Source organism: Dermacentor andersoni, chromosome 1, assembly GCF_023375885.2.
Source record: "Dermacentor andersoni chromosome 1, qqDerAnde1_hic_scaffold, whole genome shotgun sequence".
NCBI classification, from domain to species: Eukaryota; Metazoa; Arthropoda; class Arachnida; order Ixodida; family Ixodidae; genus Dermacentor; species Dermacentor andersoni.
Window position 1 is genome coordinate 365,793,473 of NC_092814.1, and position 19,712 is coordinate 365,813,184.

Sequence of the window (19,712 nt, forward strand, 5' to 3'; positions counted from 1 at the left end):
CGTAAATTCGTGCAGTGCTGCTTTTAGAGCATGGAACGTCCGCATTATGCAGAGCGACAGTTGTACTGCACGAAGCCCTATTCCTCGAAGGACTGTTTCTCACGCCACCTAAAAAAAAATGAAAGCGCCTTTATTGTAACGCCCAATGAAACGTACAAAAGTGACAATGCTTAAATGTTTGGTGCACTTACTTTCTTATTCCAGTCTTTTGTTACCTCTTTCCGTTTTTCTTTGATTATTTACGCCTAGTAGCGTGGTATATGAATGGAATTCATTTGCTTCCGTCAAAATGAAAATGCTTTAAAAGACATAGAAAGAAAAAGAACGAAACAAAGCAAATAAAGTAAAGGTAGACCAATAAAAACGCACTTGGTTCGCAGATTAAGAGATATGGAAAGAAAGGAGGTTGATGGGTCGCTTCAGTCTTGAAAAGATAGAGGTGGCGAAGAAGAGCAGAAAGAAGACATTGGTCTGAAGAGGCCTCAGAAACAGAGCAGACGGTGATGAATAGCTCTGACAAAAAACCTCTCATCTACTTTGAAAGAAAAAAAAAAAAACACACACACACAATAAACACTACCGAACTGACTACGTAAACTAAGCAGCACTGCTGAACTTGAAGTATAACAGTACAAAAGAGAATCTAGAACGGAATGGAAGTGGGTAGAGTCATTGAAGCGGTGAACTGGCACGCGAGAAAATGGTGCCATGGGCGATGGAATCTAGCGCTTCGGCCCAAACGCGGGCGCGCTGTAGGCCGACTCATTGGCCAGGCATTGGACGCCGATCGACGCATCCTTCGCACTCTGTGCGTCAGTGCCGTTTCGTAATTCGATTTTGTAAGTGGCGCCGTAGCTACGAAAGTAGGGATGGGGAAAACCAGAGCTGCTTGTTGAGACCGTTGGGCAGGGGAAGTTGAAATGGCGTCGGAGGAGACGACGAAGCGGAGAGCAAGGCCCCAGACGGAAATTCAGGGTGAAGTCAGTTGGGGGAGGGGGGTGGGATGGCGAGGAACAAATTGAGGACTCGCATCGACGCCCGCATTCGGAGGCGTCGAGACGGCGCTGCGAAAATTAGGGCGCCACTGTGGTCCTTCGCCGCAGTTTGGTTTCTGTCAGTGGTTACTTTAGCCGCCTTCGTTGTGCAAAACTCGGTGCGCCCGGCAATGGGGGCCGCAATGGCGGAGTATATATTTCCTTGCAGTTTCGTTGCCCTCGAATCTCATTTCGTGGTAATGAGCATTATATTCTGGATGATTTACTGGTTCGTTAAGGCGCTTCTGTACTGTTCAATGATTAAGGTTACTGGGCCTCTAACTGTGGCCATGATTAGCCATTACTGTTCATTTCTGCTTGATTATCCCTAAATGTCCGCTGCACACCCATTAGTGGCTGCTGATTCTAGTGGTGGACAGCAACTTAATTGCAATGGTTGAATGCACCGTATGCACAGGTCAGCGTGAAGTTTCTTTCTCCTCTTGAAGCTCCCTTAACCGGCTTCTTTTGTACGTTCGAAACTGTTTACCAAGAGCTCCGAAGTTTCGAATTATCTTCACCGAAGGATTAACCATGACATGTCTATGATAAACTATGAGAGCATCGGTGACTTATGTGGCGCTCCATCCGCCGGCATATTCCATATAGGAAACGAAGCACGGTGCTCTACTGCAGTACGGTCAGCTTCGTCTCAATAATTGTATCGAATTCGATTTTTTTTTCTTGACTGCTCGTAGTGGCTTCGCAGATGCGAGTAGTCGCTTGACATACGCCTATCATACCGAGAAGGCACGGTTGGGCTAGACGGTTCGATGTAGTGCTATATTGCAGCGCAAAGACAAGGCAACGAAACAGACGAGACAGAGCGCCAACTATCGGCAAATGTTTATTGTTAAACTCTGCACCGCATACAAGCAGTAATGACAAAGGCGAAAAAGAGGACATACGAAAGGGCACTTTTTTTCACATCCAGCCTCGCAGTACACTTCTCACGTGCCGGAGACGTAAATTTCAACTTCCACTTGTGACGAGGAAAACGCCCTTGACACTGACTAACCTAACCCCAAGTCCTGCAACTTTTCTTGCCTCTCTTATTTCTCGCGTCAGCTTTGTTGCCACTTCCTGTGTGTGTGTGAAGTGATTTTTAAAGAGAAATGGAAGAAATAAGTGCAGTGCCGTAACTGTCTCTCACAGGAGGACACCTCAACCCACTTCCTGCGCCGCACAGTCACTCCGTCGAACCTCGGGATGCATCCGCACTTCCTGCAGTGCATTGCGAAATTCTCCGAGTAAGCTTTCGTGACATTAGAGTACATTATGTGGGTCGCTCTTTGAGACTCGTGCCAGTATGACAACTACGTGGGTTTTGCCACAGCAAATCAGAACACAATAAACAACGGCTTGACACTGATACTGCACAAAACATATAATGGAACAGGCCGAGTCCATAGACGCATGAGCTCTATTTCAGCGTTGTTAGCGGCCTGGCACGAGCGATGTTGTGGGTCTCTACCTTCCCCGTCTTCGCCGGCCAGTGACCTTCGGTCGTCCCTTTTCGGCATCAATGAATTCATTCATTGAGTGCACGTCACAAAGGACCGACGATGCTACCTCTTCTTTCTGTTCCGAATTTACCAGCTCTGCGCAAATTTTAGAGTAGTTCTGCAGCACTGAAAACAATGCGAACAGCTTGTTTCCCTACCTTTGCCAAATTGTGCATCATATGATATACCACGGAAAGGTGACGTCGCAGACACTGTTTTTTTTTTTCCTCAAGTACCAAACACATATAGAATTGGCAGAAGGCGGCTGATAGGCATCCCTTAGTAATTTTTCTTTTACTCGGACTGCCACGTGGCCTAACGTCATAATGTAGGTAAATATAATCATGTACGCCCGTTTCATAGAGATGCTGCAACAGTGACTAATAAAATGTGTTGTCCATAGTCCATTTTCGTGGTCTTCAACTCGATCACTGGTCGATTCCACAACGTTAAGAATACTTTCGCGAATAGTCTGTGTCCCAGGACACGTCCAAACTAGATGGCGGGCATCCGCTGCTGACGCAGGAGCGGAGCACTTCGGACACTGGCCAACGTCTTCGTACGGCCGACCCCAAGCACGAGTGGCTGCTGGTGCAAGGGCCGCCCCGGCGCGAAGTCTCCGGAGAGAGACTTCCTCCACCCGAGAAAGGTTGTGGGGAAGGGAGCAGGCACGCCAGGGCGATGAGGGCCCGCCTGTCACACAGGGGGACGGATTTTCGAGCACTGAAAACAGAGCGCGGGTCAGAGTGAAGGGAAAGAGGAGGAGTTACGGGTGTCGAGAAAGAGTGTGCAATGCGGTCCACAAAGTGGCTGTTATGGTGATGGCCACAACAATTCAGCATAGGTACTGAGGATATCCTGCCTCTGTTAAGCGACCAGCAAGCGCTTGAAAACTGAGTTGCATTCTGTGCTTGTAAGACTGTCTTGGTGCGTTATGAGCGCGCATGGCTATATACAATGACTGTTTACTAAATGGCTATAAACAATGCCTCTATTTACTAACTTTGGTTGGAGGGTTTGTTAACTTTCGAGTCATAAGCACAGCAAACGTGTACAGGCGAAAAATGCAGCTTCAAGTTTAAAAAGAACCTTGAACACCTTTATAAGGGAAGTTCATGTGTTATGTGCGCCTGTTTATCTCTGACCGCATCACTGCTTCGTGAACGTGTTCGGAACTCAGCAACAGGCGTATATGTCAGGGCTGAGAAGAATGCGTGGTTCAACTTGAACTCGCCTATCGCCTCTACTTGTCCGAGCGTGTCTAGGACAATGTGCCGAATTAATTTACCATCTTTACGTCCGCTGCAGATTTCCCCAGCCTGGAACACATATTCCTATGTTACAATATCTTACGTAGTCTGTGATAGAATGCGTAAGCGCGACGGAAGGAGGACGTAGAAACGGATACGCAGAGACAGCGCTGTCTCTGTGTATTTGTTTCTTTTTACGTCCTGGTTCAGCCGCGCTTACGCATTCTATTATGGATTCAAACCAACTAGCCCGTCAACGTGTTTTAACCGTCTTACATAGTATTATTACTGTTATGTCAAAAGGCTCAGCTATCGCTAATGGATTTATTTATTTATTTATTTATTTATTTATTTATTTATTTATTTATTTATTTATTTATTTATTCTTTGTTCAAACATACCTTACAGGCCTCGGGGGAGACATTGTGTAAGGGGGCGATGCACAAAGAGAAATATTCATTGCGATGAACTCCTCTATATAGCATCAATACGCACCAGCATTTTGCTGGGAATACACACAGAAAAGAAAACACTGTACTAGGAAATACAAGGGGAACAAATACATAGCGCAGAAAATCAGAACAGCAGATTAATAAGTTGTGCAATAAAAAAAGCAATGGAAAATAATGAACTGACATAATGCAAGAATACAAGTTTCATCTAACGAATGTATTGTTCAAACAACACCAAAATACCGTCAACAAGCACGCACCGTACCTGCTCTTTTACGTTTTTAAAAGGATTTGCTAGGATATGGTGGATGCTATAGTGGTTAGTCAGGGTGGCAATCTGATTCGGGAGATTATTCCAGAGACAGATGGCACGTGGAAGCGCAGATTCATTAAGCGCATTTGTTGAGCCGTAAATGCGGGCATATCAAGAATGAAAATGTAGCCTCCGCGAAGTGAGACCTTGTCTTTTTTTAAGACCTGCTACGGGGATTCGAGAGGAATTGATGATTTTATGAAATTATGATAGCAAGGCAATTTCACGACGAATGCTCAAGTGTTCGAGCGAAAGTCCCTATTTTCTTCGTGATATACTGGATTGGTTATTGTAGTTGTTTTATATGGAACGGCTTGCTCTAATCTGGATTCTTTCCAAGCAATCAATTAAGTATTTTTGATGAGGACGGCAAATTGAACATGCTCACTAAGTTTCATTTTTTTTCCATTTTAGTTTCAATAGCAATATTCTAGCGTAAGGACACGTGCAAACAAGTGGTAGCTGCTTTCTTTATTTATCACATTTCTCTCTCTCTCTCTCTCTCTCTCTCTCTCTCTCTCTCTCTCTTGTTTTTTACCACAGCAACGTTCATGACTAATCTTGTTCTCGGTGGCAGAGAAAATAGGCAGAAACGGAAACACAACCATTTCGTGGAGTTTCGCTTATTGCTCCTCAGGCACTGCATACGGCAGCCACGTGAACACAAGCGGGAAGACAAACAGAAAGTAGGGAAAGAAACCAAATATTTGTAAACTTCGAGAAAGCTTAGCGCGGAATCTCGTCACGGTGCCAGATGCGCCAGTTCTCCCTCATCTGCACGGGTGCCTCTCACGCGGGCCGTCGCCTTAAGTTTCTTTTAGAAGTCCTCTCGTTTCTTTCTTCCTTTCTTTTTCTCCATAATGCGTTTTGAAGTGTCACTGGTCGCGCAGCAATCGCACCAGTGTAACACCACGCACCTATCCGTTTCGCTGGCACCCGAGCAGTTGACGAAGAGCTGGAAGAGACGGTCGGTCGGCCCGAGTGGATGCGAGTGCGAGGGCGCCAGCTCACCCTGCGAAAACCAGTCCAGCGTGCGGCATCTGGAATGTATCGGCGGCGCGAAAATTTGAGGGAAGATTGTAAACGAATTTGCCGCAACAGCCGGCGCGAAGTAATTCGGTTTTCTCCGCGCGTTTGCGGCGGCGCGCGCTAAGGAGAACAACGCTCGGGTCGCCTCCGCTTCCTCCCTTTATTTGTCTTTTGCCTCCTACATTTGGCTTCCAGTTTGGTAGGCATTGTTTCCTCCCCGGTTGTGTTGTAAGGCGCTGATGATTCGATTTCGCGTTCGCGCTCTGCCGCAATGAAAAGATAGGGCGGCAGGGCGAGCGAGGAGACGGAAAGAGCGGAAACGGAAGGGCGCACTTCCGTGCGGCGGAGAGGGGCGCGTTTATTCTGTAGGAAGAGGGGCGGCGCAGGAAGAAAAATAAAAACATGCAGGCCTGAGAAAACACGCTGTGTCTGTCGGTCTCTGCTGCAAGCGTACGAAGGGCTTGTCGCCGGCAGGCGCGGCGATTCCGGAGGTGATCCGCTTGAGCGCCGCGCCACCTCTCAACACGCTGGGTCCAAGAACGCCGAGAATTCTTTCGAAACACTCCCGGTACGGCTCACGTGTCGGCGGTAAATGCGTGCCCTCTGTAAGCTCCTTTAAAAGGTGCTGTGACGTCGCGCACTCTTACGCGTCACACTGCCTGTCTCTGGATGCATTGAAATCGTTCGCAGCTTGCGTTGCTTTCCGATGTGTCGCTGACGACGAGAGCCGGCGCACGCCGTTCTCTTTCCCTGTTGGGGAAGAGCGAGCGATCGGAAGTGTAACGGCGGCGTGAGCGCCAAGGCACGGCTATTTGCGGTGCGCGAGCGACGCGTGACGACACTTACAACAATTGTTTCCTTGCGCCCGCCGTGGTTGCTATTGCCCTGCGCTGCTAAGCACGTGGTTACGGGTTCGATTCCCGACCGTGACAGCCGCATATCGACGGGAGCGTAGTGCAAGAATGTTTGTGTACCATGCAGTTGGTGCGCCTTAAAGCAACCCAGGTGGTCAGAATCACTTGGAGTCTCGCACTATGGCGTGTCTCGTAGATTTCTTATGTGTGTCCGATGAAATGCTACGGCTCTTTCACATTAAACGCATCACAGCTTTTTACAGCGAAGCTGTATATAGCTAGCCGATTCGTCCGTCCGTCCGTCTGTCGCGTGTAAGCCGAAAACTCCTCTGGCGCAACCCCATGCGCATTCGCGAAAAAAAAAAGACAGAGAGAGAAGCGAACGATTGGCTGCGCCAATAGTGACGTCGTTGCTCTCCGTTGCAGCCGAGCGCGCGCGCAGCAGTCTCTCTCCGACTACGAAACGGGTAGGCCACGCGTTATACGTACTCCTGAGGAGCAGGCACTTTTCGATCAGCAACGCCGCGAGCAGAACCGGGAACGACCTGGTCTACGCACTCCCGATGCTGCTGCCCGGGCGCAAGAACAGGCTCGTGCAGCCACGCGCAAGTAGGAACAGCGTATACCGAGGATCCGGCAGCCTACCAAGCCGTCGTTTAATGAACCGTCCGGACTAACCCAATGACAAACATCGGGGCCAGAAGTTTCAGCTTCGCTGGTTAACGATCTCTACGGAGTGCTTGGGTGGTATTTTTTTTTTTTGTACAGTTGGCTGTTAATTCTTTCGAGTACGTGATGCATTCTAAAAGATGAATAGGCCACCGTGTGTCTGGTTGGTATGCAATGTGCGAGTTGCACCAATCACAATTTTCTTTCAGTGGTCGATGAGGTTTCTTGTTACAAGTAATTCGTACTAAGTGCATTTCCGTCTGAATCCGCGTTAATAACTACTAAATAAAAGGTAAATAAATAAAAGAAAATCTGAAGTATTTTTGGAAACTTCTCACTACGGTGCTTAAGCCCAAGCATCCAAGCCACCATGGGGATTCGAACGTCTGACCTGTTTTACCACAACGTCACGCCACAACACCGCAGTTACCGCATAGCTATGAGTAGGCTATAAATATGATCGCTTTGGCGCAAACAAGGAAGGAAGGAAGGGAACAAGGGGAGCGCCAACTTTTGACTGGTATTCTCGTTTAGCCAGGAACATTCACTGCCGGCTCGCGAGCGGTTAGCCATGAACCGACGAGTTGCCGGGAAAGCAGACGTGGAGCACAAGGACCGCTACTTACGGGAGGGTATGGAGGCGCTTTCCAGAGCCGTCGACAAACCTTCGTCTGACCACCACAAAGAACCCACAGCGGTTATAGTGGCCTTGTTTAATCGTAACAACGCTTGCCTACTTCAGGCCGATAAAAGCGGTGCCTTCGTAGCAATCCCCGCGGATATGTACAACTTGAAGGCAAGACAAGCGGTGGAGAAGAACTTCTTCCGGAAAAGAGCCAGCGAAACTAGAGTGAAAAACCGGGCTGTATCTCTATGCAAAGATTTGGAACTGACGAGACGTGCAGGCTCCATTGGAACTTGTAAGAACAACGCCCTTTCTGTTTTCTTCACGGCTAAAACGCACAAGCCAGGTGTTCCGTTTGGTTGGGACAATTGTGACTGAGCGTGGTACTTTGAAAAATGGGATTAGCCTGTTTTTAATGAGGTACTTTAATTTGCTCGTTGTTGATGACCCGTTTGCGACAGAGAATTATCATGCCTCACGCACTTTCTGCAGACGAATCCATCGATAGGGTACTTGTTTTCCGTGGACGTTGAGGATTTGCTTTATTCTATCCCGCACAATGAATTGTTTTCCCGTGTCAGAAGTTGCATCGACGAGAGCGGTGCCATTGCCTTCCAAAAAAGTTGCTGGTGTGTCTGTTGACGCTTTATTATCTTTTCTCGAGTTTTCTCTTAAAGTCACCTTCATCAAATTTCATGACGAATATTATGTAGGAAGACAAGGCATTGGTAGTGGCTCTTGTGTTGCTCCTGTGCTTTGTAAGTTGATTTTATCCACTATTGACCGTGCTTTGCACCAGCATTGCAACGGGGGGAGGGGGGGGGAGGAGGAGGTTTTGAACGTTTTCAGGTATGTTGACATTTTTTAAAGTGTTTTAAAGAAACAATCGATTGCGTCATATCCGTCCATTGTTTACAAAGTTTTAGCGGCCTTTTGCCGTCTCGAGAAGGGATTGGTTTTTACTCACGAGGTACCTTCCCGCAATTTACAATTTTTAGATCTTGACATCACCTTGTAGACGGGTCACACCTGCTAGCTTTATTCGCCTCGGACAACAATAAGATTACTGCCATATGAGTCAGCACATTTCAAGACAGTTAGGAGAGTCATTGTTAAACATTGCCTTGAATCCGCTCTTGTACAGTCGTACCCTCACGCAATGCAGGCAAGCTTTAAGAGCCAATTGGTTCGGCTGTGTTCCGCTGGGTTCAGAAATTCAGGAGCGACGAGCACAGCAGAAGGGCTGAGCAAGTGCACAGAATGGTGAGGCCGGAAGTCTTTCCTTATATGCACCTTATATGCACCCCCCAACTTAAAGAAGGTGGTTGTTCCCTTGTTCCCTTCCGTGCTTCCTTGTTTGCGCGAAATCGATCATATATATGCTCTACTCAGGAATATGAACCGACTAGCCCAGCAACATGTGCTTCTGAGTTACCGCATATTTTACCTAGTCAATAGGAACACGTACTGTTCACACTGCTGTTTAGGTTTGACGCATAGACAAGGCAAGTGAATTTTCAAACTCCACAGCTAGAGACTACGATATTTGCTACCACTTTAAAGCAAACTGCTGTCGGCGTTCACCGCTTGATGAGCGCTGGGAGGAGACATTGTAGGAAGGAAACATATGAAGCCACTGTGGCCATAATTGAAATCTACAATAATTTGGCCTTGTTCGAATTGTTTATGCTCGAGACCGGATACGCCGCTCCCTAACTCAGCTGGCTGGCTAGGTCTACTCTGCGATCGAAATCAGCGATGCCGGCTCTATCTCGGCATTAGCGACTACTGCAGGCTGAAGTTTGTGCACTTGAGCTTCAGAGGCATTTCGCTATTCATTTTGAATACAAAGCAAACAAATAGGAGCTGCTGCAGTGCCGCAGTTGCGGTTATGGCTGGATAATTTCGACCACGCAGCTGCCCGACGTCCGTTCCAGCAATTATATAGCCGCCGCACCTCAACAGGAAATACATTTAACTCCTTTGTTAGCGCGAGAAAATGATCGTTTTTTATAGGTATCGGGAAAAATTCTTTACCACTACAAATAATATTCCAGCACACATTGCAGCATAGCATATTGTGCATAATGAAATAGTCTTTTAAAAAACATACGTTGCCAAACAAAAAATATTATTAGGTCCAGCAATAAAATTCTAAAAATCGCCATTTTTTGCCGCCAGTTGATAAAAAAACAACCACAAAAAACATGATATCTACAAAAACAATAATATCAAAGGAAATTCAGAATATACATTTCAAAGATAACGATGGAATTGTGGCTGAAAAAATAAATGCTAAGTACACCGCAGTTCTTTGCATCAAAAAAAGAAAGAAACTAAGACAAGGTCATCGCTCATGCCATGCGGTGAAGCAGTTCCCGGATTTTGTGAAGCATAGGTGCATTTCTGACATCTCCCACAAAACGTCTAGTTTTGTTGAACTTTCTGGTCCTCGTAACACATTTTGCAGTTACGCCTTTTCGGTTGGACGGTCCAATGAGAAGTCCAAGGAACGCACTTCAGCAGTTTGTGTACAGTCATATACCTCTTCCAGGACCGCTCCCTCTCAACGTAGCTTGGCAACTACAAGTTTACGCATCCAAGCATATCTGTTTGTATTTTTGAAGATCGTCTTTATCACCTCTGCAGAGACGAAGAGTAGAAATAAATTCCACGCCATTTTAAACTCTATTACGCTGATCTGTAGTGCTGTACCGAGATGTGCTACGGGCTGCCTTCTTGGCGTGAACGGAAGTTTCTTTGCTGCCGATGGCAGCACATCATAACCAAGCGAAGTATGCACCCCCAAGATAGTCAGTGTGGATCTCCGGTCGTGCCAGAAGATCGGCAGATAAGCGCGCACAAGCGAGGACACCGCTCAAGGCTGTAAAGGAAACTCGCCGGTTAACAGTTGCGGATGTCCCATGCCGACTCAAAACATCGTGGCCGTCAGAGCTTGAATCTGCTTTCTGTCATATTCGGAATCATGATTCGAGTCCTCATCCTAAATTGAAGTGCGGGCGCAGCATACTTTCGAGCACGAGGATTTTCTCGCGACGCAGCCGCGCGGGACGACGCCATGGGAGCGACTTTCGATAACTGCGCAATCCGCCGTGGTTGCTCAGTGGCTATGGTGTTGGGCTGCTGAGCACGAAATCGCGGGATCGAATCCCGGCCACGGCGGCCGCATTTCGATGGAGGCGAAATGCGAAAACACCCGTGTACTTAGATTTAGGTGCACGTTAAAGAACCCCAGGTGGTCAAAATTTCTGGAGTCCTCCACTACGGCGTGCCTCATAATCAGAAAGTGGTTTTGGCACGTAAAACCCCATAATTTAATTTTTTAATAACTGCGCAGTGGCACTGGCAGCGCCCCTTGCCTCTATTTTACGAGAGAAGTGAAACCGACACTCTTGGAAGCTGGGTGAAAATGCCAGGCCCACGTATTGTACAGGACGCCGACCTTCAGAAATGCACTTTGACGCAATAAAACGACTCGGGCTCCAAACCAAATCTCGCTAGTGAGCATCTGGCGTCATTTTCGGGTAATTATCACCGCTCAGCACTGTCAGACGGCAAATCCGGCGATATAATTCAATTCTTGACTTGCTGGGAGTAATTCATTTACAAAATTTTCATGCTGGTGCGGCGTAATCGTGAGCGACATGCTTTTCTCTCGAGCGCGGCAAAAGGTGACAGCCATGTCTCTTTTTGATACAACATACGCACATTAGTTCCTAAACAGGTCCATCAAAAATCAAAACATCGCCGGAGTGCGAAAACGTAACTGATTCTGAAAGTGCAGTGCCTGTACCAACTAATGAATGGCCTTTAGGAGATAGAAAACGGCTCCAACATGTCGAAATCGGCGATCTAAAGCATCGATCACCGGTGATCTATTTGAACAGGCGCGATAACGAAAGAGCTAAAAGCCCGTAGATTAGTTGTCTGCAAAAGCCATGCTAAGCTGGGTCAATTATAATATTACTTTTAATATCAGTTACAATATGCAACGGCACCTAGTCTCACCCTTAGGTCAGTACAATAAAACTGGTATAGTTTGTCGAACGAACATACCTCGCGTGTACCATCGAGTGACTGGCTGTTGTGATGCTACTGCTGAAGCACATGAGAACGTTGCTAATAAGGAATCCCATATAGGGCATCCCCGCTAACATTAGCCAAGCAGTTGTAACAATAAAAGCAAGTAAATATATGGTGCAAGACACTTATTAGGCTTACGGTGTCCGGTCATCTGACCGGTGACCACCGAACACCGTTTTATAATTGTAACTTGCACCATACTGTTTTTTCTTTTTTTTTAAACAGCTTGGCTAACGTTTGCTGGGACACGCGGTATAAATTCTCCTAAGTTCTCCGCCAGGAAAACCTTATGCGTATTTTAAAGTGAAAGCTTGTTGGGAAGCTCAAACACATCTTGACTTTACCTATAAGGCACTGCACACAAAGTATGCTTAGTGCTCCAGCAACAAAACCTTGTGCATATTCTCAAGTGAATTGCCTGTTGTGAAGCTAATGCTGTGAAACATCTGGCGTTGATTTCGTCATGCATTTCTGATGACTCACATAGAGAAACTTGTGAGCTCGTCAGAAATTTAAAAAAGAAAACATTTTTATAAGGGAGATCGCGCTTTCTTCAAGTACAACCGCAGAATTAAATTTTTGTAAAATACATGTACAACACATCTTAATACAATGAAACGACAGAAAACAAATTAATCAAGCCAACTGCAGACGGTCTCTAAGTTTTCAGCACATTTTCTAAGAATGTATCATACCTAGCAATAAGCTTCCTATACTTAACTTATTTCTTAATGAGGGAAATCATTCCGCTGTCTGATCAAAGTTAACCAGGGAAAAGCTAACTTTACAACGCTTTTAGCACCCTCAAAGAACTATCACATCACACTTACATTGAACATCGTCATTATGATTAATTTACAGCTCTCGGTGCAGACTTGCAATTAATAAATTTTTGGATCAGATACGGTGTTCCGGAAACAGAAAGGGAATGAGGTCGAATTTATATGGGCTAGATCTCGATGGGAGATTAAGAATTACGACATTTATTAAAAACAAACATTCGTACTAGTATTTGAAATTTCTCGACTTTTGAAGTACTTAACTGAGTTCCACATTTGCTTTCGTCAGAGATTTATTGACAAGTCATTTAATTTAGGGGATCGTTCTGGTAGGGATTTTCGGTAGTAGTTTATCTGGCTTTGGAGCCTACTTCATCGATGACATGATTTCAGATAAGGTCAAAAGGGAAAGTAAGACCGAAGTGTGTTTATCTTCTTCAAACGTGGACGGATGGCAGCTATCAATACTGTGCAGACAATCAGTGGTAATATTTTTTTTGGTTCTCACAGAGAGTGATACGAATACTGACCAGTTCGAGTCCAATTTATGTTATATTTGATAAATGTTCTTCATTTTTGGTATGTTTGATCAATGTTCTGGTAATTTATACCAATGATCTTCCTAACCGAATCGCAAGTTCCATTTGTCTATTTTCTGACGACTGTGCTAGATACCGCAAGATTGAAAGCACTAACGTTACTTTGACACTCCAGCATGATCTCAATAACACTACTGCAAGGTGCAGGCTTCGGCTAATGGAACTAAATACTTCTAAATGCAAAACAATGAGAATTTCCCGTAACCAGTCAGCTTGCCCCGCTTACGTACTTAATAATATTCTCCTTGACCCAGTAGTTTTTCACAAATATCTCGGTGTGCATATTACTAGCAATCTTTCATGGAAAAGTCACATTGAATACATTACGTCGCAAGCTAACCGCATGCTTGGCTATCTCAGGCGTAACTTTTCTTTAGCTCCACCGAAACTAAAACAATAACTCTACGTCACTTATGTCAGACCTAACCTCGAATATGCATGCTCAATATGGGACCCAGGGCTTGCTGCTCTAATGAATATCCTTGAAAGCGTGCAAAATCGATTGGTCCGATTCATTCTTAATAATTATCATCGTACTGCTAGCGTTACTAACATGAAACTTTCTCTTGGAATTCCCCATCTCTCTTCCCGAAAAAAATTATCTCGTCTCTGCCTCTTTCACAAAATCTGCTATCATAACCACGAGCTCAAGCCCCGGTACATTACACTGGCATCTTGTATCTCCGCACGTGTCGATCATCGCTTCAAAGTTCATGTACTCGCGCAGCGCACAGTCACTTGCTCATACTCATTCTTGCCGAGAACATCTCCCGAGTGGAGTCGCCTGTCTGCGTCACTAGCCGCTATCACAGATACAGAGCGTTTTCGCAGAGCACTAACAAACGAATTATAAGCCTACTTCCAAACTGCGTCACTACCGCGTTGTCACCTATTGCTATCGTTTCTTTCATTGTTTTATTCAGTGTTTTTATATTCTTGTAACTTGATTTTTAAGAGTTTCTTCTTGCTGTGTTACTTTTGTGCTGATTTACCTCTAGTTGCTGTATTTTCTTTGCGATATAGCTATGTTCTTCACTTCTCCTCGTGTTTATTTTCTATGTACTGCTATACTAAACACCGTCCCCTCTATAATGCTTCTTGTAAGCCGTGAGGGTAATAATAAATAATTAAATAAGTAAAAATAAATTTAGCCTGTACATCTCATCAGCCGTTGTTACCATTGTAAAAATTTCTTTTCATTTTCTCACCATCAACTAGATTTTCAAATTTGCCTGAAGCTATCTACACGTCGTCGAATATTCTTACAGGAGTGCGGACCTCTGCAGGTAAATCACTCGTAGAAATAGAAAAAAAACATGGCAAAATGAAAACGCTTTATCGTGGCAGTCCGGAAAGACAGGCGATAGGTTCCTCCTCTACTACACGAATGTCCTGCCGGCTATTGTTAAGGCGTCAGCTAAACCACAATGCAATAGGCGAGCCCCTAAATGTCGCGCCTGTCGAGATATACCGTACGTGGAAGTTCTATGCACCGCCATGACCAGTTAAAACGATCGATACAGAAATTAGTTGGCGTGATCAAGAGGGGCGCTCGCTCAGAATCAATTATTTGCCACGCCTCAATAAATTTGCCTCGAGTGCGCTGGGTGGAATGGTGCTCGTCTTTAACTCAGTTGCCTTCGGCATTTTACAAGGGTATACAGCTTACTGTGCAAGATATGGCCCGCGAATGACCACGAACGTAAGAGTATTTTGAGCGTGTATGGAATTACGAGCAGGCTTCGCAAAGTGTGCAAACGGGAACAAGGAAGGGCGTCGTGAAGCGGTCGTGGAGTCACAATAGTGAATCGATTCCGTAATTTGCCGCGTCGGGCCGCGAAAAGTTCCTTGCATGCCCGCACACTTCCATTTCTTAAAGCTATGTCGCGCGTCCGCCTCCTTGTAAGGAGCATAGCCTCGCCTTCTTCTTAATAAAATCTACCACAATAATTTTCCTGCCCTATTTTTCCTGCCTCACGCCTGGATGTACTGCAAATTGAATGATTTCGCGTACAGAGAGAACTTACATAGAAGAGAATGAAATGAGCGCTGAAGAACGGTGACGGCAACGGCTACACTGCAGCAGTATGCTCATCAACAAAGAAGCCACAAATACAGTGCGCTATTGTGGTTCGCCTTAACAGCCGCAGAGAGAAAACAAATTACTGAGCGTGTCGACCAGTCGGAATTATTTTGTTCATACATCAATCTTGCACCGCAGATGCTTCGTGCCTTCGTAAAATGGTTCGTTGTGTTCGCTGCCGCTGCCGCCTTCTGAGAAAGCGGCGCATTCTCATAACGTCAGAAGTGCTCACTGCACGTTTACCTGGCCGCGTCGAGCGACGTGAGTGCCGCCATGGGTCGCTCGCTGCTGGCTACGTGGGGCGACGTAGAAAAGTGCGTAACTTCTGCTCGGCGGTACCAGGCTAACCCGTATCGCGCAAGTGCTTTCTTCCTATTTGCCTTTTCCTTGAATTCAAACGCTCTTGTACGCTGACTTACCCGAACGAATCGTACGTTGTTTTTTGTCTTGCTCCTCGTCTCGCTGGGCTTCGCTCCAAATAGATCGAGGCAATGTGGTTTGATGACGATAGCCCAGGAAGTCGGTCGTTGAGCTGGTATTAAGGGTGGTACACCGCACTCCAATTCCCACACACCGGCGCGCAGTGAATGAGGTACTGGGGTTCAGCAGTAAACAACAAAGCAGGAAATGTGTCTGCGGTGCTATGCCAGCCGAACCAGCCCTCTAGAGGGAACGCATATACAAAGACGGCTCGAAGGCGAACAAACGTACAAACAGAGGCGCTCGCTTTAAGTGAGGGCAGCGAGGAGCGTGATGGCCCTGACGTAAACAAAGAGGTTATTTGGGCTGGCTGATCCAGATAAATCTTTTGTAAGCAACGTCGCCAAAGCTGCACGACATGAACAAGCAGCAGGAGATCTTGTCCTTGTTTGTTTTTCGTGTCTGCTGTTCTCCGGTGGTACAATGAAACCAATGAAACCGGAACAAAGCAGCCCATGCAGTCACTTTAAACTAGGCTATATTTCTAGTTTCTCTGGCACGTTTTCGTTTTGCGCTGGTTCTCTTTGCATGTTTATAGCAGTCAATGTTGAAATGCTGCACGCAATAACGTACAGCCTCCTAGATTTTTTAATAATATCGCGCAAACGTCTTCCGCACAACATCTAAGCGCCTTATGCCGCGGTGATCGGCAAATATATCTGCGCTCATACCATCTGTCTCCACTTTATGAAAATTTCTCTAAGGTTATTACGAATGAAATTATGGCAGCTACATTGCACTTTGTTGGGTCAAAGAAACAAGCTAGCTTTTGAGAAGGACAATGTAAATTTCATTACTGAATTTTTTTTAAAACAGCAACCGATATAATTACAGGGGTAGGATCTTATTTTTAAAAAAATGTTTGGCCATTGGTGTTATTGGTGGTTGATTGCAGCTACAGACGGGTTTAAAGTACACATCGAGGCCGTCAAGTGCTCATCCTGAGCGTCTTACGCAGTGCCACTGTGGTACGTTTACATAAGTGTAGCAAGCAATTTTCTCCTAGAAATGCAAGAAGAAGACGCGAGGCTTCCGCGTGGGATAGAATGGACCCTTCTCGAAGTACACTGTGCTGCATTCTTTCACTAAATGCGCGTAATGACAGAGGCTGGCGTCATGCATGATGCCCACCACTACTTATCGCTTAGGCCAACGCTTCATAGCAAAGCTATGACGGCTGAAACAAACAATCAAGCGAACAAGATAGAATATTAAAAATGAAAAGTAAATAAAAGTTGGTAAGTGCTAACGCGTAGTTTGCGTCGAGTTCAAGTTAGCATGATGTTCGCTACAACACACGCAATTTACAAAGCACGTGCTAATGTCAGATTAGATTAAAGATGAGGTAAAATGAAAGCTATAGCGCCGTCACTTGCAGTTCCCATATATAGTTCATGGAAGAACCAGTCTACAATATACACTTAAGTACACGATAGCTTCATAGCAAGATTCAGATCAATGCACACTCCATAGAAACATAACTGAATAGGCATGCCTGCTAGTACACACTGGCGCAGATTCTCTGCAACCGACTGTTATACAAGCATATTTCGCACTATTGCATGTACTGTCACGTCTCATCGCGGTGGTTTTCCTAGTCGTAGTTCCGCCTCATCGCCGAATCGTCGCGGCTGTCAGGGTTCATTGCTAAAATGCTGAAAAGCGACCTCATCCCCATGCGCCGCAGTTCGCAGTTTTCATTCACGACTGACGTTGTTTGTAGAACAACGTTGGCGTAAAAATTGTGACATATGTCACGAACCTTTCCGCTCCACAAACCTGCACTTGTATTATGCACCAAACTTGTGCAAATCGTTTCTGCTTTGAAATGACGTGCTTTATTCTTTCGCGGAGCACAAGGTTCTCTTAGTTTTGTTGTTTCGCTTTTCTTGAAATTACTCTACGGGTAGTCACTGTTCTGCCAACGCACTCTGTGACTGGACATTCGCGTGTTGTCGATACATCGTGTTCTTGTATATACTGCATAATAAAATGGGGGATTTTACTTGCCAAAACCGCGATCCCATGATGAGGCATGTCAAGAGGACATGACATGGAATTAATTTTGACCACCTGTGGCCTTGTAACGCGCATCTAACTCTACGTGCAAGAGCATATTTCTCCTTCACCCGCATCAAAATGCGGCAGGGATGAAACCCGATACCTCGACCTTAGCAACGCAACACAATAGACACTAAGCTACCGCGGAGGGGTTTGGTCTAAAGGTGGATCCATGTTTAGGGAATTTGCGCAATTCGCCAGTGGCAGACAGCATAATTCTTGTCCTTGGGCTGGATTATTCCAGGCGGCGGACATTACTAGCCCAAGAAATTGAAACACTTGTTCAACTAACTACAAAAAACTTCACTAATTAACTTCTTCATTAGTGCTATCGACAAATATTTGTAGCCCGTGAGTAGACGAATTGCAGCCGGTGAGTCTGCGAGACGTATCCACAAGAGATGAGTTTCCACGATGATATCAGTTGCGAGATAATATTTCCCAAAACGTGAGATGAAATACATGGGCGTTCCAGTTATTTTTGTGCTTTAATGCATAAAAGAGCGTTTTTTTCTAAGGTAAGTGGAACAACAGTGAATTTTTCTGGCGAGTTTGATGGCGCAAATCTCCGAACTGGTGTCATTCTGGAAAGTCTTTTCAAGTTGATAGGCCTTGCGAACTCACCGAATTCAGTCCGTACATTGCGATATCTGCTGTAATGTAATTCATTGTTAAGTTAATTAGTGAAATTTTGTTAATTATTTCATTACGCGGTGAGACTTCTCGTACAAGTAATATCCGCCTCTTCGAATTATCCACCTCAAGGACTAGGATTATATCTTATTTGCAATAGACGATTTTTTAAATTCTGTAAAATTTCCAAATATCACCCCGTATTCAGTAACCGTATATGGGGCAGAGTTATGTGATGGTCTATTCCAACGCTCTTTTCCCTTTCTCCTTTTTTTTTGACGTTGCTTAGTCGCTGGAGTTAATTTTTGAAGACTACGGTAGCTGGCCCATCGGTTGCCTGCTTTTTCAGAATCTCATCATTTATTACCAACAACGAAGTCCCGTTTGGGGGGCCCTGTGCATCGTCACACTGGTCTCCACCATGGGAAAGCTTATCGCATATAAATGTCACTAAGGTTGCGACGCCTCATTCGGTTTATCTTTGTGACATTATTGCACATACATCTGCGTGTCTCGTTTCATGTGATGTCATGCAAACCGATTCGTTAGCTTTATGAAGGCTCTCAAAAACCCATAATGTCGACCTGAATGAGGGCTGTTATGATAGAGATTCAAGATCGGAAAGAGAAGAAGCAGTCGGAGAATATCGGCGGGAGAACGGAGATAGAGGAAAAGCATAAAGAAGTTAGAAATGGCAATATTACGCCTGGTTGATCTATTTGATATGTGCGAGCTTATTATATGCTTTGGCCCAGCCGAAAAGTGGACGAAGATGTGGGATCGAGCTTCTGTGCCGCACAAAGAGCTTATTAAACGAGGTTCAGCGAAGGTGAAAAGACCAGTGCTACTGGTTTAACCAGCTGGTACTCGGACGACCCTTCGGTAGTGCAGTGTCATATTACGAGAGATCAACAATTATTCAGGCCATAGCAAAAACAATTTCCGCAGCTGAATGTCATGGCAGAAACTCTCCTATCTGCTTTACGCCACAAGAGAAACCATTAAGTTGAAATTTTACTGCCAGAAACTTTTGACCTATCTGTGATCCCCCCAGAATGATGGATCACTTTTTGTGGGGCCGCAGCGAAATACAACAGGTGGCTGTCTGAGCAACGCCAGGTCTTAAACATGCGACAATATCTCAGTGGTGTAGCGAGAAAGTGTCATGCTTTGCTCTTCATTGCGCATGTTTGCGAACCTTGGTGCATGTGGAAAGAGAGCTTTTCGTCAACATTGCCAAGA

At 45.5% G+C, this 19,712-nt stretch overlaps 1 protein-coding gene across 1 annotated transcript in view; it reads left to right on the top strand.

Annotated features, from left to right (window-relative positions):
* The window catches only part of LOC126516748 (frequenin-1-like), a 559,465-nt gene that overhangs the window by 111,723 nt on the left and 428,030 nt on the right, over window positions 1–19,712 (top strand). The window lies entirely within an intron of this gene.